The following is a 24,253-nucleotide window of genomic DNA, read 5'->3' as shown; positions in this document are numbered from 1 at the left end:
GGAGTGTATTCAACCTAATAGATATATAATTTAAATGAATTCCATCAGCATGGCATTCCGGGTTCCGTACATAATACATGCATGACGGATTCGAGAAACATGCGTTTCTGAGTTGTGAGCATGTGGATTAGTGAACTTTCATCCACCAAAGAAGGCATATATTACACTTTGAAATATTTACTCTGACTTCATAAGTTTTTTGTATCACCAGGTTCTAAAATCGGACATTTGGCAGTGGAAAACACTCTTTGAGCGAATTCTCACCAATACACATGTAATTTACATTGTTTACATAACCATGGCATTCCGTATTCCGAACATGTTTCATGCATCACGGATTCCTCAAACATGCATTTCTGAGCTGTGAACATGCGCATGACAGATGTTTCAACCACCAAACAAGTTACTTATGCACTTTGAAATAGTTCCTTGGACTTCGTTGCTTCTCCTATCACCAGTTTCAAGAATCACACTTTGATCACAGGAAAACCCTCTTGGAGCGAATTCTACCCTAGAGATATGTAATTTGAATAGATTCCTTCAACATGATATTCCGTGTTCCGTACATGTTACATGCATGACGGATTCGACATACATGCATTCCTGAGTTGTGAGCAAGTGGATTACTGATTTTTCATCCTCTATAAAAGGAATAATTTCATATAGACTCGTGTACACATTTTCACAAGCTTTCCCTAACACAAGTTTCGAATTCGTTCATTTTTCACAGAAGAATACTTCTGGAGTGTATTCAACCTAATACATATATAATTTACATGAATTCCATCAACATGGCATTCCGGGTTCCGTACATGATACATGCATGACGGATTCGAGAAACATGCGTTTCTGAGTTGTGAGCATGTGGATTAGTGAACTTTCATCCACCAAAGAAGGCATATATTACACTTTGAAATATTTACTCTGACTTCATAAGTTTTTTGTATCACCAGGTTCTAAAATCGGACATTTGGCAGTGGAAAACACTCTTTGAGCGATTTCTCAGCAATACACATGTAATTTACATTGTTTACATAACCATGGCATTCCGTATTCCGAACATGTTTCATGCATCACGGATTCCTCAAACATGCATTTCTGAGCTGTGAACATGCGCATGACAGATGTTTCAACCACCAAACAAGTTACTTATGCACTTTGAAATAGTTCCTTGGACTTCGTTGCTTCTCCTATCACCAGTTTCAAGAATCACACTTTGATCCCAGGAAAACCCTCTTGGAGTGAATTCTACCCTAGAGATATGTAATTTGAATAGATTCCTTCAACATGATATTCCGTGTTCCGTACATGTTACATGCATGACGGATTCGACATACATGCATTCCTGAGTTGTGAGCATGTGGATTACTGATTTTTCATCCTCTATAAAAGGAATAATTTCATATAGACTCGTGTACACATTTTCACAAGCTTTCCCTAACACAAGTTTCGAATTCGTTCATTTTTCACAGAAGAATACTTCTGGAGTGTATTCAACCTAATAGATATATAATTTACATGAATTCCATCAACATGTCATTCCGGGTTCCGTACATGATACATGCATGACGGATTCGAGAAACATGCGTTTTTGAGTTGTGAGCATGTGGATTAGTGACCTTTCATCCACCAAAGAAGGCATATATTACACTTTGAAATATTTACTCTGACTTCATAAGTTTTTTGTATCACCAGGTTCTAAAATCGGACATTTGGCAGTAGAAAACACTCTTTGAGCGAATTCTCACCAATACACATGTAATTTACATTGTTTACATAACCATGGGATTCCGTATTCCGAACATGTTTCATGCATCACGGATTCCTCAAACATGCATTTCTGAGCTGTGAACATGCACATGACAGATGTTTCAACCACCAAACAAGTTACTTATGCACTTTGAAATAGTTCCTTGAACTTCGTTGCTTCTCCTATCACCAGTTTCAAGAATCACACTTTGATCACAGGAAAACCCTCTTGGAGCGAATTCTACCCTAGAGATATGTAATTTGAATAGATTCCTTCAACATGATATTCCGTGTTCCGTACATGTTACATGCATGACGGATGCGACATACATGCATTCCTGAGTTGTGAGCAAGTGGATTACTGATTTTTCATCCTCTATAAAAGGAATAATTTCATATAGACTCGTGTACACATTTTCACAAGCTTTCCCTAACACAAGTTTCGAATTCGTTCATTTTTCACAGAAGAATACTTCTGGAGTGTATTCAACCTAATAGATATATAATTTACATGAATTCCATCAACATGGCATTCCGGGTTCCGTACATGATACATGCATGACGGATTCGAGAAACATGCGTTTCTGAGTTGTGAGCATGTGGATTAGTGAACTTTCATCCACCAAAGAAGGCATATATTACACTTTGAAATATTTACTCTGACTTCATAAGTTTTTTGTATCACCAGGTTCTAAAATCGGACATTTGGCAGTGGAAAACACTCTTTGAGCGAATTCTCACCAATACACATGTACTTTACATTGTTTACATAACCATGGCATTCCGTATTCCGAACATGTTTCATGCATCACGGATTCCTCAAACATGCATTTCTGAGCTGTGAACATGCGCATGACAGATGTTTCAACCACCAAACAACTTACTTATGCACTTTGAAATAGTTCCTTGGACTTCGTTGCTTCTCCTATTACCAGTTTCAAGAATCACACTTTGATCCCAGGAAAACCCTCTTGGAGTGAATTCTATCCTAGAGATATGTAATTTGAATAGATTCCTTCAACATGATATTCCGTGTTCCGTACATGTTACATGCATGACGGATTCGACATACATGCATTCCTGAGTTGTGAGCATGTGGATTACTGATTTTTCATCCTCTATAAAAGGAATAATTTCATATAGACTCGTGTACACATTTTCACAAGCTTTCCCTAACACAAGTTTCGAATTCGTTCATTTTTCACAGAAGAATACTTCTGGAGTGTATTCAACCTAATAGATATTTAATTTACATGAATTCCATCAACATGGCATTCCGGGTTCCGTACATGATACATGCATCACGGATTCGAGAAACATGCGTTTCTGAGTTGTGAGCATGTGGATTAGTGAACTTTCATTCACCAAAGAAGGCATATATTACACTTTGAAATATTTACTCTGACTTCATAAGTTTTTTGTATCACCAGGTTCTAAAATCGGACATTTGGCAGTGGAAAACACTCTTTGAGCGAAATCTAACCAATACACATGTAATTTACATTGTTTACATAACCATGGCATTCCGTATTCCGAACATGTTTCATGCATCACGGATTCCTCAAACATGCATTTCTGAGCTGTGAACATGCACATGACAGATGTTTCAACCACCAAACAAGTTACTTATGCACTTTGAAATAGTTCCTTGGACTTCGTTGCTTCTCCTATCACCAGTTTCAAGAATCACACTTTGATCCCAGGAAAACCCTCTTGGAGTGAATTCTACCCTAGAGATATGTAATTTGAATAGTTTCCTTCAACATGATATTCCGTGTTCCGTACATGTTACATGCATGACGGATTCGACATACATGCATTCCAGAGTTGTGAGCATGTGGATTACTGATTTTTCATCCTCTATAAAAGGAATAATTTCATATAGACTCGTGTACACATTTTCACAAGCTTTCCCTAACACAAGTTTCGAATTCGTTCATTTTTCACAGAAGAATACTTCTGGAGTGTATTCAACCTAATAGATATATAATTTACATGAATTCCATCAACATGGCATTCCGGGTTCCGTACATGATACATGCATGACGGATTCGAGAATCATGCGTTTCTGAGTTGTGAGCATGTGGATTAGTGAACTTTCATTCACCAAAGAAGGCATATATTACACTTTGAAATATTTACTCTGACTTCATAAGTTTTTTGTATCACCAGGTTCTAAAATCGGACATTTGGCAGTGGAAAACACTCTTTGAGCGAATTCTCACCAATACACATGTAATTTACATTGTTTACATAACCATGGCATTCCGTATTCCGAACATGTTTCATGCATCACGGATTCCTCAAACATGCATTTCTGAGCTGTGAACATGCACATGACAGATGTTTCAACCACCAAACGAGTTACTTATGCACTTTGAAATAGTTCCTTGGACTTCGTTGCTTCTCCTATCACGAGTTTCAAGAATCACACTTTGATCCCAGGAAAACCCTCTTGGAGTGAATTCTACCCTAGAGATATGTAATTTGAATAGATTCCTTCAACATGATATTCCGTGTTCCGTACATGTTACATGCATGACGGATTCGACATACATGCATTCCAGAGTTGTGAGCATGTGGATTACTGATTTTTCATCCTCTATAAAAGGAATAATTTCATATAGACTCGTGTACACATTTTCACAAGCTTTCCCTAACACAAGTTTCGAATTCGTTCATTTTTCACAGAAGAATACTTCTGGAGTGTATTCAACCTAATAGATATATAATTTACATGAATTCCATCAACATGGCATTCCGGGTTCCGTACATGATACATGCATCACGGATTCGAGAAACATGCGTTTCTGAGTTGTGAGCATGTGGATTAGTGAACTTTCATTCACCAAAGAAGGCATATATTACACTTTGAAATATTTACTCTGACTTCATAAGTTTTTTGTATCACCAGGTTCTAAAATCGGACATTTGGCAGTGGAAAACACTCTTTGAGCGAATTCTCACCAATACACATGTAATTTACATTGTTTACATAACCATGGCATTCCGTATTCCGAACATGTTTCATGCATCACGGATTCCTCAAACATGCATTTCTGAGCTGTGAACATGCGCATGACAGATGTTTCAACCACCAAACAATTTACTTATGCACTTTGAAATAGTTCCTTGGACTTCGTTGCTTCTCCTATCACCAGTTTCAAGAATCACACTTTGATCCCAGGAAAACTCTCTTGGAGCGAATTCTACCCTAGAGATATGTAATTTGAATAGATTCCTTCAACATGATATTCCGTGTTCCGTACATGTTACATGCATGACGGATTCGACATACATGCATTCCTGAGTTGTGAGCAAGTGGATTACTGATTTTTCATCCTCTATAAAAGGAATAATTTCATATAGACTCGTGTACACATTTTCACAAGCTTTTCCTAACACAAGTTTCGAATTCGTTCATTTTTCACAGAAGAATACTTCTGGAGTGTATTCAACCTAATAGATATATAATTTACATGAATTCCATCAACATGGCATTCCGGGTTCCGTACATGATACATGCATGACGGATTCGAGAAACATGCGTTTCTGAGTTGTGAGCATGTGGATTAGTGAACTTTCATCCACCAAAGAAGGCATAAATTACACTTCGAAATATTTACTCTGACTTCATAAGTTTTTTGTATCACCAGGTTCTAAAATCGGACATTTGGCAGTGGAAAACACTCTTTGAGCGAATTCTCACCAATACACATGTAATTTACATTGTTTACATAACCATGGCATTCCGTATTCCGAACATGTTTCATGCATCACGGATTCCTCAAACATGCATTTCTGAGCTGTGAACATGCACATGACAGATGTTTCAACCACCAAACAAGTTACTTATGCACTTTGAAATAGTTCCTTGGACTTCGTTGCTTCTCCTATCACCAGTTTCAAGAATCACACTTTGATCACAGGAAAACCCTCTTGGAGCGAATTCTACCCTAGAGATATGTAATTTGAATTGATTCCTTCAACATGATATTCCGTGTTCCGTACATGTTACATGCATGACGGATTCGATATACATGCACTCCTGAGTTGTGAGCAAGTGGATTACTGATTTTTCATCCTCTATAACTGGAATAATTTCATATAGACTCGTGTACACATTTTCACAAGCTTTCCCTAACACAAGTTTCGAATTCGTTCATTTTTCACAGAAGAATACTTCTGGAGTGTATTCAACCTAATAGATATATAATTTACATGAATTCCATCAACATGGCATTCCGGGTTCCGTACATGATACATGCATGACGGATTCGAGAAACATGCGTTTCTGAGTTGTGAGCATGTGGATTAGTGAACTTTCATCCACCAAAGAAGGCATATATTACACTTTGAAATATTTACTCTGACTTCAAAAGTTTTTTGTATCACCAGGTTCTAAAATCGGACATTTGGCAGTAGAAAACACTCTTTGAGCGAATTCTCAGCAATACACATGTAATTTACATTGTTTACATAACCATGGCATTCCGTATTCCGAACATGTTTCACGCATCACGGATTCCTCAAACATGCATTTCTGAGCTGTGAACATGCGCATGACAGATGTTTCAACCACCAAACAAGTTACTTATGCACTTTGAAATAGTTCCTTGGACTTCGTTGCTTCTCCTATCACCAGTTTCAAGAATCACACTTTGATCCCAGGAAAACCCTCTTGGAGCGAATTCTACCCTAGAGATATGTAATTTGAATAGATTCCTTCAACATGATATTCCGTGTTCCGTACATGTTACATGCATGACGGATTCGACATACATGCATTCCTGAGTTGTGAGCATGTGGATTACTGATTTTTCATCCTCTATAAAAGGAATAATTTCATATAGACTCGTGTACACATTTTCACAAGCTTTCCCTAACACAAGTTTCGAATTCGTTCATTTTTCACAGAAGAATACTTCTGGAGTGTATTCAACCTAATAGATATATAATTTACATGAATTCCATCAACATGGCATTCCGGGTTCCGTACATGATACATGCATGACGGATTCGAGAAACATGCGTTTCTGAGTTGTGAGCATGTGGATTAGTGAACTTTCATCCACCAAAGAAGGCATATATTACACTTTGAAATATTTACTCTGACTTCATAAGTTTTTTGTATCACCAGGTTCTAAAATCGGACATTTGGCAGTGGAAAACACTCTTTGAGCGAATTCTCAGCAATACACATGTACTTTACATTGTTTACATAACCATGGCATTCCGTATTCCGAACATGTTTCATGCATCACGGATTCCTCAAACATGCATTTCTGAGCTGTGAACATGCGCATGACAGATGTTTCAACCACCAAACAAGTTACTTATGCACTTTGAAATAGTTCCTTGGACTTCGTTGCTTCTCCTATCACCAGTTTCAAGAATCACACTTTGATCCCAGGAAAACCCTCTTGGAGTGAATTCTACCCTAGAGATATGTAATTTGAATAGATTCCTTCAACATGATATTCCGTGTTCCGTACATGTTACATGCATGACGGATTCGACATACATGCATTCCTGAGTTGTGAGTATGTGGATTACTGATTTTTCATCCTCTATAAAAGGAATAATTTCATATAGACTCGTGTACACATTTTCACAAGCTTTCCCTAACACAAGTTTCGAATTCGTTCATTTTTCACAGAAGAATACTTCTGGAGTGTATTCAACCTAATAGATATATAATTTACATGAATTCCATCAGCATGCCATTCCGGGTTCCGTACATGATACATGCATGACGGATTCGAGAAACATGCGTTTCTGAGTTGTGAGCATGTGGATTAGTGAAATTTCATCCACCAAAGAAGGCATATATTACACTTTGAAATATTTACTCTGACTTCATAAGTTTTTTGTATCACCAGGTTCTAAAATCGGACATTTGGCAGTGGAAAACACTCTTTGAGCGAATTCTCACCAATACACATGTAATTTACATTGTTTACATAACCATGGCATTCCGTATTCCGAACATGTTTCATGCATCACGGATTCCTCAAACATGCATTTCTGATCTGTGAACATGCGCATGACAGATGTTTCAACCACCAAACAAGTTACTTATGCACTTTGAAATAGTTCCTTGGACTTCGTTGCTTCTCCTATCACCAGTTTCAAGAATCACACTTTGATCCCAGGAAAACCCTCTTGGAGTGAATTCTACCCTAGAGATATGTAATTTGAATAGATCCCTTCAACATGATATTCCGTGTTCCGTACATGATACATGCATGACGGATTCGACATACATGCATTCCTGAGTTGTGAGCAAGTGGATTACTGATTTTTCATCCTCTATAAAAGGAATAATTTCATATAGACTCGTGTACACATTTTCACAAGCTTTCCCTAACACATGTTTCGAATTCGTTCATTTTTCACAGAAGAATACTTCTGGAGTGTATTCAACCTAATAGATATATAATTTAAATGAATTCCATCAGCATGGCATTCCGGGTTCCGTACATAATACATGCATGACGGATTCGAGAAACATGCGTTTCTGAGTTGTGAGCATGTGGATTAGTGAACTTTCATCCACCAAAGAAGGCATATATTACACTTTGAAATATTTACTCTGACTTCATAAGTTTTTTGTATCACCAGGTTCTAAAATCGGACATTTGGCAGTGGAAAACACTCTTTGAGCGAATTCTCACCAATACACATGTAATTTACATTGTTTACATAACCATGGCATTCCGTATTCCGAACATGTTTCATGCATCACGGATTCCTCAAACATGCATTTCTGAGCTGTGAACATGCGCATGACAGATGTTTCAACCACCAAACAAGTTACTTATGCACTTTGAAATAGTTCCTTGGACTTCGTTGCTTCTCCTATCACCAGTTTCAAGAATCACACTTTGATCACAGGAAAACCCTCTTGGAGCGAATTCTACCCTAGAGATATGTAATTTGAATAGATTCCTTCAACATGATATTCCGTGTTCCGTACATGTTACATGCATGACGGATTCGACATACATGCATTCCTGAGTTGTGAGCAAGTGGATTACTGATTTTTCATCCTCTATAAAAGGAATAATTTCATATAGACTCGTGTACACATTTTCACAAGCTTTCCCTAACACAAGTTTCGAATTCGTTCATTTTTCACAGAAGAATACTTCTGGAGTGTATTCAACCTAATAGATATATAATTTACATGAATTCCATCAACATGGCATTCCGGGTTCCGTACATGATACATGCATGACGGATTCGAGAAACATGCGTTTCTGAGTTGTGAGCATGTGGATTAGTGAACTTTCATCCACCAAAGAAGGCATATATTACACTTTGAAATATTTACTCTGACTTCATAAGTTTTTTGTATCACCAGGTTCTAAAATCGGACATTTGGCAGTGGAAAACACTCTTTGAGCGAATTCTCAGCAATACACATGTAATTTACATTGTTTACATAACCATGGCATTCCGTATTCCGAACATGTTTCATGCATCACGGATTCCTCAAACATGCATTTCTGAGCTGTGAACATGCGCATGACAGATGTTTCAACCACCAAACAAGTTACTTATGCACTTTGAAATAGTTCCTTGGACTTCGTTGCTTCTCCTATCACCAGTTTCAAGAATCACACTTTGATCCCAGGAAAACCCTCTTGGAGTGAATTCTACCCTAGAGATATGTAATTTGAATAGATTCCTTCAACATGATATTCCGTGTTCCGTACATGTTACATGCATGACGGATTCGACATACATGCATTCCTGAGTTGTGAGCATGTGGATTACTGATTTTTCATCCTCTATAAAAGGAATAATTTCATATAGACTCGTGTACACATTTTCACAAGCTTTCCCTAACACAAGTTTCGAATTCGTTCATTTTTCACAGAAGAATACTTCTGGAGTGTATTCAACCTAATAGATATATAATTTACATGAATTCCATCAACATGTCATTCCGGGTTCCGTACATGATACATGCATGACGGATTCGAGAAACATGCGTTTTTGAGTTGTGAGCATGTGGATTAGTGACCTTTCATCCACCAAAGAAGGCATATATTACACTTTGAAATATTTACTCTGACTTCATAAGTTTTTTGTATCACCAGGTTCTAAAATCGGACATTTGGCAGTAGAAAACACTCTTTGAGCGAATTCTCACCAATACACATGTAATTTACATTGTTTACATAACCATGGGATTCCGTATTCCGAACATGTTTCATGCATCACGGATTCCTCAAACATGCATTTCTGAGCTGTGAACATGCACATGACAGATGTTTCAACCACCAAACAAGTTACTTATGCACTTTGAAATAGTTCCTTGAACTTCGTTGCTTCTCCTATCACCAGTTTCAAGAATCACACTTTGATCACAGGAAAACCCTCTTGGAGCGAATTCTACCCTAGAGATATGTAATTTGAATAGATTCCTTCAACATGATATTCCGTGTTCCGTACATGTTACATGCATGACGGATGCGACATACATGCATTCCTGAGTTGTGAGCAAGTGGATTACTGATTTTTCATCCTCTATAAAAGGAATAATTTCATATAGACTCGTGTACACATTTTCACAAGCTTTCCCTAACACAAGTTTCGAATTCGTTCATTTTTCACAGAAGAATACTTCTGGAGTGTATTCAACCTAATAGATATATAATTTACATGAATTCCATCAACATGGCATTCCGGGTTCCGTACATGATACATGCATGACGGATTCGAGAAACATGCGTTTCTGAGTTGTGAGCATGTGGATTAGTGAACTTTCATCCACCAAAGAAGGCATATATTACACTTTGAAATATTTACTCTGACTTCATAAGTTTTTTGTATCACCAGGTTCTAAAATCGGACATTTGGCAGTGGAAAACACTCTTTGAGCGAATTCTCACCAATACACATGTACTTTACATTGTTTACATAACCATGGCATTCCGTATTCCGAACATGTTTCATGCATCACGGATTCCTCAAACATGCATTTCTGAGCTGTGAACATGCGCATGACAGATGTTTCAACCACCAAACAACTTACTTATGCACTTTGAAATAGTTCCTTGGACTTCGTTGCTTCTCCTATTACCAGTTTCAAGAATCACACTTTGATCCCAGGAAAACCCTCTTGGAGTGAATTCTATCCTAGAGATATGTAATTTGAATAGATTCCTTCAACATGATATTTCGTGTTCCGTACATGTTACATGCATGACGGATTCGACATACATGCATTCCTGAGTTGTGAGCATGTGGATTACTGATTTTTCATCCTCTATAAAAGGAATAATTTCATATAGACTCGTGTACACATTTTCACAAGCTTTCCCTAACACAAGTTTCGAATTCGTTCATTTTTCACAGAAGAATACTTCTGGAGTGTATTCAACCTAATAGATATTTAATTTACATGAATTCCATCAACATGGCATTCCGGGTTCCGTACATGATACATGCATCACGGATTCGAGAAACATGCGTTTCTGAGTTGTGAGCATGTGGATTAGTGAACTTTCATTCACCAAAGAAGGCATATATTACACTTTGAAATATTTACTCTGACTTCATAAGTTTTTTGTATCACCAGGTTCTAAAATCGGACATTTGGCAGTGGAAAACACTCTTTGAGCGAAATCTAACCAATACACATGTAATTTACATTGTTTACATAACCATGGCATTCCGTATTCCGAACATGTTTCATGCATCACGGATTCCTCAAACATGCATTTCTGAGCTGTGAACATGCACATGACAGATGTTTCAACCACCAAACAAGTTACTTATGCACTTTGAAATAGTTCCTTGGACTTCGTTGCTTCTCCTATCACCAGTTTCAAGAATCACACTTTGATCCCAGGAAAACCCTCTTGGAGTGAATTCTACCCTAGAGATATGTAATTTGAATAGTTTCCTTCAACATGATATTCCGTGTTCCGTACATGTTACATGCATGACGGATTCGACATACATGCATTCCAGAGTTGTGAGCATGTGGATTACTGATTTTTCATCCTCTATAAAAGGAATAATTTCATATAGACTCGTGTACACATTTTCACAAGCTTTCCCTAACACAAGTTTCGAATTCGTTCATTTTTCACAGAAGAATACTTCTGGAGTGTATTCAACCTAATAGATATATAATTTACATGAATTCCATCAACATGGCATTCCGGGTTCCGTACATGATACATGCATGACGGATTCGAGAATCATGCGTTTCTGAGTTGTGAGCATGTGGATTAGTGAACTTTCATTCACCAAAGAAGGCATATATTACACTTTGAAATATTTACTCTGACTTCATAAGTTTTTTGTATCACCAGGTTCTAAAATCGGACATTTGGCAGTGGAAAACACTCTTTGAGCGAATTCTCACCAATACACATGTAATTTACATTGTTTACATAACCATGGCATTCCGTATTCCGAACATGTTTCATGCATCACGGATTCCTCAAACATGCATTTCTGAGCTGTGAACATGCACATGACAGATGTTTCAACCACCAAACAAGTTACTTATGCACTTTGAAATAGTTCCTTGGACTTCGTTGCTTCTCCTATCACGAGTTTCAAGAATCACACTTTGATCCCAGGAAAACCCTCTTGGAGTGAATTCTACCCTAGAGATATGTAATTTGAATAGATTCCTTCAACATGATATTCCGTGTTCCGTACATGTTACATGCATGACGGATTCGACATACATGCATTCCAGAGTTGTGAGCATGTGGATTACTGATTTTTCATCCTCTATAAAAGGAATAATTTCATATAGACTCGTGTACACATTTTCACAAGCTTTCCCTAACACAAGTTTCGAATTCGTTCATTTTTCACAGAAGAATACTTCTGGAGTGTATTCAACCTAATAGATATATAATTTACATGAATTCCATCAACATGGCATTCCGGGTTCCGTACATGATACATGCATCACGGATTCGAGAAACATGCGTTTCTGAGTTGTGAGCATGTGGATTAGTGAACTTTCATTCACCAAAGAAGGCATATATTACACTTTGAAATATTTACTCTGACTTCATAAGTTTTTTGTATCACCAGGTTCTAAAATCGGACATTTGGCAGTGGAAAACACTCTTTGAGCGAATTCTCACCAATACACATGTAATTTACATTGTTTACATAACCATGGCATTCCGTATTCCGAACATGTTTCATGCATCACGGATTCCTCAAACATGCATTTCTGAGCTGTGAACATGCGCATGACAGATGTTTCAACCACCAAACAATTTACTTATGCACTTTGAAATAGTTCCTTGGACTTCGTTGCTTCTCCTATCACCAGTTTCAAGAATCACACTTTGATCCCAGGAAAACTCTCTTGGAGCGAATTCTACCCTAGAGATATGTAATTTGAATAGATTCCTTCAACATGATATTCCGTGTTCCGTACATGTTACATGCATGACGGATTCGACATACATGCATTCCTGAGTTGTGAGCAAGTGGATTACTGATTTTTCATCCTCTATAAAAGGAATAATTTCATATAGACTCGTGTACACATTTTCACAAGCTTTCCCTAACACAAGTTTCGAATTCGTTCATTTTTCACAGAAGAATACTTCTGGAGTGTATTCAACCTAATAGATATATAATTTACATGAATTCCATCAACATGGCATTCCGGGTTCCGTACATGATACATGCATGATGGATTCGAGAAACATGCGTTTCTGAGTTGTGAGCATGTGGATTAGTGAACTTTCATCCACCAAAGAAGGAATATATTACACTTTGAAATATTTACTCTGACTTCATAAGTTTTTTGTATCACCAGGTTCTAAAATCGGACATTTGGCAGTGGAAAACACTCTTTGAGCGAATTCTCAGCAATACACATGTAATTTACATTGTTTACATAACCATGGCATTCCGTATTCCGAACATGTTTCATGCATCACGGATTCCTCAAACATGCATTTCTGAGCTGTGAACATGTGCATGACAGATGTTTCAACCACCAAACAAGTTACTTATGCACTTTGAAATAGTTCCTTGGACTTCGTTGCTTCTCCTATCACCAGTTTCAAGAATCACACTTTGAACACAGGAAAACCCTCTTGGAGCGAATTCTACCCTAGAGATATGTAATTTGAATAGATTCCTTCAACATGATATTCCGTGTTCCGTACATGTTACATGCATGACGGATTCGACATACATGCATTCCTGAGTTGTGAGCAAGTGGATTACTGATTTTTCATCCTCTATAAAAGGAATAATTTCATATAGACTCGTGTACACATTTTCACAAGCTTTTCCTAACACAAGTTTCGAATTCGTTCATTTTTCACAGAAGAATACTTCTGGAGTGTATTCAACCTAATAGATATATAATTTACATGAATTCCATCAACATGGCATTCCGGGTTCCGTACATGATACATGCATGACGGATTCGAGAAACATGCGTTTCTGAGTTGTGAGCATGTGGATTAGTGAACTTTCATCCACCAAAGAAGGCATATATTACACTTCGAAATATTTACTCTGACTTCATAAGTTTTTTGTATCACCAGGTTCTAAAATCGGACATTTGGCAGTGGAAAACACTCTTTGAGCGAATTCTCAGCAATACACATGTAATTTACATTGTTTACATAACCATGGCATTCCGTATTCCGAACATGTTTCATGCATCACGGATTCCTCAAACATGCATTTCTGAGCTGTGAACATGCGCATGACAGATGTTTCAACCACCAAACAAGTTACTTATGCACTTTGAAATAGTTCCTTGGACTTCGTTGCTTCTCCTATCACCAGTTTCAAGAATCACACTTTGATCCCAGGAAAACCCTCTTGGAGTGAATTCTACCCTAGAGATATGTAATTTGAATAGATTCCTTCAACATGATATTCCGTGTTCCGTACATGTTACATGCATGACGGATTCGGCATACATGCATTCCTGAGTTGTGAGCATGTGGATTACTGATTTTTCATCCTCTATAAAAGGAATAATTTCATATAGACTCGTGTACACATTTTCACAAGCTTTCCCTAAGACAAGTTTCGAATTCGTTCATTTTTCACAGAAGAATACTTCTGGAGTGTATTCAACCTAATAGATATATAATTTACATGAATTCCATATCATGGAATTCCGGGTTCCGTACATGATACATGCATGATGGATTCGAGAAACATGCGTTTCTGAGTTGTGAGCATGTGGATTAGTGAACTTTAATTCACTAAAGAAGGCATATATTACACTTTGAAATATTTACTCTGACTTCATAAGTTTTTTGTATCACCAGGTTCTAAAATCGGACATTTGGCAGTGGAAAACACTCTTTGAGCGAATTCTCACCAATACACATGTAATTTACATTGTTTACATAACCATGGCATTCCGTATTCCGAACATGTTTCATGCATCACGGATTCCTCAAACATGCATTTCTGAGCTGTGAACATGCACATGACAGATGTTTCAACCACCAAACAAGTTACTTATGCACTTTGAAATAGTTCCTTGGACTTCGTTGCTTCTCCTATCACCAGTTTCAAGAATCACACTTTGATCCCAGGAAAACCCTCTTGGAGTGAATTCTACCCTAGAGATATGTAATTTGAATAGATTCCTTCAACATGATATTCCGTGTTCCGTACATGTTACATGCATGACGGATTCGACATACATGCATTCCTGAGTTGTGAGCATGTGGATTACTGATTTTTCATCCTCTATAAAAGGAATAATTTCATATAGACTCGTGTACACATTTTCACAAGCTTTCCCTAACACAAGTTTCGAATTCGTTCATTTTTCACAGAAGAATACTTCTGGAGTGTATTCAACCTAATAGATATATAATTTACATGAATTCCATCAACATGGCATTCCGGGTTCCGTACATGATACATGCATCACGGATTCGAGAAACATGCGTTTCTGAGTTGTGAGCATGTGGATTAGTGAACTTTCATTCACCAAAGAAGGCATATATTACACTTTGAAATATTTACTCTGACTTCATAAGTTTTTTGTATCACCAGGTTCTAAAATCGGACATTTGGCAGTGGAAAACACTCTTTGAGCGAATTCTCACCAATACACATGTAATTTACATTGTTTACATAACCATGGCATTCCGTATTCCGAACATGTTTCATGCATCACGGATTCCTCAAACATGCATTTCTGAGCTGTGAACATGCGCATGACAGATGTTTCAACCACCAAACAATTTACTTATGCACTTTGAAATAGTTCCTTGGACTTCGTTGCTTCTCCTATCACCAGTTTCAAGAATCACACTTTGATCCCAGGAAAACTCTCTTGGAGCGAATTCTACCCTAGAGATATGTAATTTGAATAGATTCCTTCAACATGATATTCCGTGTTCCGTACATGTTACATGCATGACGGATTCGACATACATGCATTCCTGAGTTGTGAGCAAGTGGATTACTGATTTTTCATCCTCTATAAAAGGAATAATTTCATATAGACTCGTGTACACATTTTCACAAGCTTTCCCTAACACAAGTTTCGAATTCGTTCATTTTTCACAGAAGAATACTTCTGGAGTGTATTCAACCTAATAGATATATAATTTACATGAATTCCATCAACATGGCATTCCGGGTTCCGTACATGATACATGCATGATGGATTCGAGAAACATGCGTTTCTGAGTTGTGAGCATGTGGATTAGTGAACTTTCATCCACCAAAGAAGGAATATATTACACTTTGAAATATTTACTCTGACTTCATAAGTTTTTTGTATCACCAGGTTCTAAAATCGGACATTTGGCAGTGGAAAACACTCTTTGAGCGAATTCTCAGCAATACACATGTAATTTACATTGTTTACATAACCATGGCATTCCGTATTCCGAACATGTTTCATGCATCACGGATTCCTCAAACATGCATTTCTGAGCTGTGAACATGTGCATGACAGATGTTTCAACCACCAAACAAGTTACTTATGCACTTTGAAATAGTTCCTTGGACTTCGTTGCTTCTCCTATCACCAGTTTCAAGAATCACACTTTGAACACAGGAAAACCCTCTTGGAGCGAATTCTACCCTAGAGATATGTAATTTGAATAGATTCCTTCAACATGATATTCCGTGTTCCGTACATGTTACATGCATGACGGATTCGACATACATGCATTCCTGAGTTGTGAGCAAGTGGATTACTGATTTTTCATCCTCTATAAAAGGAATAATTTCATATAGACTCGTGTACACATTTTCACAAGCTTTTCCTAACACAAGTTTCGAATTCGTTCATTTTTCACAGAAGAATACTTCTGGAGTGTATTCAACCTAATAGATATATAATTTACATGAATTCCATCAACATGGCATTCCGGGTTCCGTACATGATACATGCATGACGGATTCGAGAAACATGCGTTTCTGAGTTGTGAGCATGTGGATTAGTGAACTTTCATCCACCAAAGAAGGCATATATTACACTTCGAAATATTTACTCTGACTTCATAAGTTTTTTGTATCACCAGGTTCTAAAATCGGACATTTGGCAGTGGAAAACACTCTTTGAGCGAATTCTCAGCAATACACATGTAATTTACATTGTTTACATAACCATGGCATTCCGTATTCCGAACATGTTTCATGCATCACGGATTCCTCAAACATGCATTTCTGAGCTGTGAACATGCGCATGACAGATGTTTCAACCACCAAACAAGTTACTTATGCACTTTGAAATAGTTCCTTGGACTTCGTTGCTTCTCCTATCACCAGTTTCAAGAATCACACTTTGATCCCAGGAAAACCCTCTTGGAGTGAATTCTACCCTAGAGATATGTAATTTGAATAGATTCCTTCAACATGATATTCCGTGTTCCGTACATGTTACATGCATGACGGATTCGGCATACATGCATTCCTGAGTTGTGAGCATGTGGATTACTGATTTTTCATCCTCTATAAAAGGAATAATTTCATATAGACTCGTGTACACATTTTCACAAGCTTTCCCTAAGACAAGTTTCGAATTCGTTCATTTTTCACAGAAGAATACTTCTGGAGTGTATTCAACCTAATAGATATATAATTTACATGAATTCCATATCATGGAATTCCGGGTTCCGTACATGATACATGCATGACGGATTCGAGAAACATGCGTTTCTGAGTTGTGAGCATGTGGATTAGTGAACTTTAATTCACTAAAGAAGGCATATATTACACTTTGAAATATTTACTCTGACTTCATAAGTTTTTTGTATCACCAGGTTCTAAAATCGGACATTTGGCAGTGGAAAACACTCTTTGAGCGAATTCTCACCAATACACATGTAATTTACATTGTTTACATAACCATGGCATTCCGTATTCCGAACATGTTTCATGCATCACGGATTCCTCAAACATGCATTTCTGAGCTGTGAACATGCACATGACAGATGTTTCAACCACCAAACAAGTTACTTATGCACTTTGAAATAGTTCCTTGGACTTCGTTGCTTCTCCTATCACCAGTTTCAAGAATCACACTTTGATCCCAGGAAAACCCTCTTGGAGTGAATTCTACCCTAGAGATATGTAATTTGAATAGATTCCTTCAACATGATATTCCGTGTTCCGTACATGTTACATGCATGACGGATTCGACATACATGCATTCCTGAGTTGTGAGCATGTGGATTACTGATTTTTCATCCTCTATAAAAGGAATAATTTCATATAGACTCGTGTACACATTTTCACAAGCTTTCCCTAACACAAGTTTCGAATTCGTTCATTTTTCACAGAAGAATACTTCTGGAGTGTATTCAACCTAATAGATATATAATTTACATGAATTCCATCAACATGGCATTCCGGGTTCCGTACATGATACATGCATGACGGATTCGAGAAACATGCGTTTTTGAGTTGTGAGCATGTGGATTAGTGACCTTTCATCCACCAAAGAAGGCATATATTACACTTTGAAATATTTACTCTGACTTCATAAGTTTTTTGTATCACCAGGTTCTAAAATCGGACATTTGGCAGTAGAAAACACTCTTTGAGCGAATTCTCACCAATACACATGTAATTTACATTGTTTACATAACCATGGGATTCCGTATTCCGAACATGTTTCATGCATCACGGATTCCTCAAACATGCATTTCTGAGCTGTGAACATGCGAATGACAGATGTTTCAACCACCAAACAAGTTACTTATGCACTTTGAAATAGTTCCTTGGACTTCGTTGCTTCTCCTATCACCAGTTTCAAGAATCACACTTTGATCACAGGAAAACCCTCTTGGAGCGAATTCTACCCTAGAGATATGTAATTTGAATAGATTCCTTCAACATGATATTCCGTGTTCCGTACATGTTACATGCATGACGGATTCGACATACATGCATTCCAGAGTTGTGAGCATGTGGATTACTGATTTTTCATCCTCTATAAAAGGAATAATTTCATATAGACTCGTGTACACATTTTCACAAGCTTTCCCTAACACAAGTTTCGAATTCGTTCATTTTTCACAGAAGAATACTTCTGGAGTGTATTCAACCTAATAGATATATAATTTACATGAATTCCATCAACATGGCATTCCGGGTTCCGTACATGATACATGCATGACGGATTCGAGAATCATGCGTTTCTGAGTTGTGAGCATGTGGATTAGTGAACTTTCATTCACCAAAGAAGGCATATATTACACTTTGAAATATTTACTCTGACTTCATAAGTTTTTTGTATCACCAGGTTCTAAAATCGGACATTTGGCAGTGGAAAACACTCTTTGAGCGAATTCTCACCAATACACATGTAATTTACATTGTTTACATAACCATGGCATTCCGTATTCCGAACATGTTTCATGCATCACGGATTCCTCAAACATGCATTTCTGAGCTGTGAACATGCACATGACAGATGTTTCAACCACCAAACAAGTTACTTATGCACTTTGAAATAGTTCCTTGGACTTCGTTGCTTCTCCTATCACGAGTTTCAAGAATCACACTTTGATCCCAGGAAAACCCTCTTGGAGTGAATTCTACCCTAGAGATATGTAATTTGAATAGATTCCTTCAACATGATATTCCGTGTTCCGTACATGTTACATGCATGACGGATTCGACATACATGCATTCCAGAGTTGTGAGCATGTGGATTACTGATTTTTCATCCTCTATAAAAGGAATAATTTCATATAGACTCGTGTACACATTTTCACAAGCTTTCCCTAACACAAGTTTCGAATTCGTTCATTTTTCACAGAAGAATACTTCTGGAGTGTATTCAACCTAATAGATATATAATTTACATGAATTCCATCAACATGGCATTCCGGGTTCCGTACATGATACATGCATCACGGATTCGAGAAACATGCGTTTCTGAGTTGTGAGCATGTGGATTAGTGAACTTTCATTCACCAAAGAAGGCATATATTACACTTTGAAATATTTACTCTGACTTCATAAGTTTTTTGTATCACCAGGTTCTAAAATCGGACATTTGGCAGTGGAAAACACTCTTTGAGCGAATTCTCACCAATACACATGTAATTTACATTGTTTACATAACCATGGCATTCCGTATTCCGAACATGTTTCATGCATCACGGATTCCTCAAACATGCATTTCTGAGCTGTGAACATGCGCATGACAGATGTTTCAACCACCAAACAATTTACTTATGCACTTTGAAATAGTTCCTTGGACTTCGTTGCTTCTCCTATCACCAGTTTCAAGAATCACACTTTGATCCCAGGAAAACTCTCTTGGAGCGAATTCTACCCTAGAGATATGTAATTTGAATAGATTCCTTCAACATGATATTCCGTGTTCCGTACATGTTACATGCATGACGGATTCGACATACATGCATTCCTGAGTTGTGAGCAAGTGGATTACTGATTTTTCATCCTCTATAAAAGGAATAATTTCATATAGACTCGTGTACACATTTTCACAAGCTTTTCCTAACACAAGTTTCGAATTCGTTCATTTTTCACAGAAGAATACTTCTGGAGTGTATTCAACCTAATAGATATATAATTTACATGAATTCCATCAACATGGCATTCCGGGTTCCGTACATGATACATGCATGACGGATTCGAGAAACATGCGTTTCTGAGTTGTGAGCATGTGGATTAGTGAACTTTCATCCACCAAAGAAGGCATATATTACACTTCGAAATATTTACTCTGACTTCATAAGTTTTTTGTATCACCAGGTTCTAAAATCGGACATTTGGCAGTGGAAAACACTCTTTGAGCGAATTCTCAGCAATACACATGTAATTTACATTGTTTACATAACCATGGCATTCCGTATTCCGAACATGTTTCATGCATCACGGATTCCTCAAACATGCATTTCTGAGCTGTGAACATGCGCATGACAGATATTTCAACCACCAAACAAGTTACTTATGCACTTTGAAATAGTTCCTTGGACTTCGTTGCTTCTCCTATCACCAGTTTCAAGAATCACACTTTGATCCCAGGAAAACCCTCTTGGAGTGAATTCTACCCTAGAGATATGTAATTTGAATAGATTCCTTCAACATGATATTCCGTGTTCCGTACATGTTACATGCATGATGGATTCGGCATACATGCATTCCTGAGTTGTGAGCATGTGGATTACTGATTTTTCATCCTCTATAAAAGGAATAATTTCATATAGACTCGTGTACACATTTTCACAAGCTTTCCCTAACACAAGTTTCGAATTCGTTCATTTTTCACAGAAGAATACTTCTGGAGTGTATTCAACCTAATAGATATATAATTTACATGAATTCCATCAACATGGCATTCCGGGTTCCGTACATGATACATGCATGACGGATTCGAGAAACATGCGTTTCTGAGTTGTGAGCATGTGGATTAGTGAACTTTCATTCACCAAAGAAGGCATATATTACAGTTTGAAATATTTACTCTGACTTCATAAGTTTTTTGTATCACCAGGTTCTAAAATCGGACATTTGGCAGTGGAAAACACTCTGAGCGAATTCTCACCAATACACATGTAATTTACATTGTTTACATAACCATGGCATTCCGTATTCCGAACATGTTTCATGCATCACGGATTCCTCAAACATGCATTTCTGAGCTGTGAACATGCACATGACAGATGTTTCAACCACCAAACAAGTTACTTATGCACTTTGAAATAGTTCCTTGGACTTCGTTGCTTCTCCTATCACCAGTTTCAAGAATCACACTTTGATCCCAGGAAAACCCTCTTGGAGCGAATTCTACCCTAGAGATATGTAATTTGAATAGATTCCTTCAACATGATATTCCGTGTTCCGTACATGTTACATGCATGACGGATTCGACATACATGCATTCCTGAGTTGTGAGCAAGTGGATTACTGATTTTTCATCCTCTATAAAAGGAATAATTTCATATAGACTCGTGTACACATTTTCACAAGCTTTCCCTAACACAAGTTTCGAATTCGTTCATTTTTCACAGAAGAATACTTCTGGAGTGTATTCAACCTAATAGATATATAATTTACATGAATTCCATCAACATGGCATTCCGGGTTCCGTACATGATACATGCATGACGGATTCGAGAAACATGCGTTTCTGAGTTGTGAGCATGTGGATTAGTGAACTTTCATCCACCAAAGAAGGCATATATTACACTTCGAAATATTTACTCTGACTTCATAAGTTTTTTGTATCACCAGGTTCTAAAATCGGACATTTGGCAGTGGAAAACACTCTTTGAGCGAATTCTCACCAATACACATGTAATTTACATTGTTTACATAACCATGGCATTCCGTATTCCGAACATGTTTCATGCATCACGGATTCCTCAAACATGCATGTCTGAGCTGTGAACATGCGCATGACAAATGTTTCAACCACCAAACAAGTTACTTATGCACTTTGAAATAGTTCCTTGGACTTCGTTGCTTCTCCTATCACCAGTTTCAAGAATCACACTTTGATCCCAGGAAAACCCTCTTGGAGTGAATTCTACCCTACAGATATGTAATTTGAATAGATTCCTTCAACATGATATTCCGTGTTCCGTACATGTTACATGCATGACGGATTCGACATACATGCATTCCTGAGTTGTGAGCATGTGGATTACTGATTTTTCATCCTCTATAAAAGGAATAATTTCATATAGACTCGTGTACACATTTTCACAAGCTTTCCCTAACACAAGTTTCGAATTCGTTCATTTTTCACAGAAGAATACTTCTGGAGTGTATTCAACCTAATAGATATATAATTTACATGAATTCCATCAACATGGCATTCCGGGTTCCGTACATGATACATGCATGACGGATTCGAGAAACATGCGTTTTTGAGTTGTGAGCATGTGGATTAGTGACCTTTCATCCACCAAAGAAGGCATATATTACACTTTGAAATATTTACTCTGACTTCATAAGTTTTTTGTATCACCAGGTTCTAAAATCGGACATTTGGCAGTGGAAAACACTCTTTGAGCGAATTCTCACCAATACACATGTAATTTACATTGTTTACATAACCATGGGATTCCGTATTCCGAACATGTTTCATGCATCACGGATTCCTCAAACATGCATTTCTGAGCTGTGAACATGCACATGACAGATATTTCAACCACCAAACAAATTACTTATGCACTTTGAAATAGTTCCTTGGACTTCGTTGCTTCTCCTATCACCAGTTTCAAGAATCACACTTTGATCCCAGGAAAACCCTCTTGGAGCGAATTCTACCCTAGAGATATGTAATTTGAATAGATTCCTTCAACATGATATTCCGTGTTCCGTACATGTTACATGCATGACGGATTCGACATACATGCATTCCTGAGTTGTGAGCATGTGGATTACTGATTTTTCATCCTCTATAAAAGGAATAATTTCATATAGACTCGTGTACACATTTTCACAAGCTTTCCCTAACACAAGTTTCGAATTCGTTCATTTTTCACAGAAGAATACTTCTGGAGTGTATTCAACCTAATAGATATATAATTTACATGAATTCCATCAACATGGCATTCCGGGTTCCGTACATGATACATGCATGACGGATTCGAGAAACATGCATTTCTGAGTTGTGAGCATGTGGATTAGTGAACTTTCATCCACCAAAGAAGGCATATATTACACTTTGAAATATTTACTCTGACTTCATAAGTTTTTTGTATCACCAGGTTCTAAAATCGGACATTTGGCAGTGGAAAACACTCTTTGAGCGAATTCTCACCAATACACATGTAATTTACATTGTTTACATAACCATGGCATTCCGTATTCCGAACATGTTTCATGCATCACGGATTCTTCAAACATGCATTTCTGAGCTGTGAACATGCGCATGACAGATGTTTCAACCACCAAACAAGTTACTTATGCACTTTGAAATAGTTCCTTGGACTTCGTTGCTTCTCCTATCACCAGTTTCAAGAATCACACTTTGATCCAAGGAAAACCCTCTTGGAGTGAATTCTACCCT

Source organism: Vicugna pacos, unplaced genomic scaffold (assembly GCF_048564905.1).
Source record: "Vicugna pacos unplaced genomic scaffold, VicPac4 scaffold_20, whole genome shotgun sequence".
In the NCBI taxonomy this organism is placed as follows: Eukaryota; Metazoa; Chordata; class Mammalia; order Artiodactyla; family Camelidae; genus Vicugna; species Vicugna pacos.
This window is presented reverse-complemented; position numbering follows the sequence as displayed.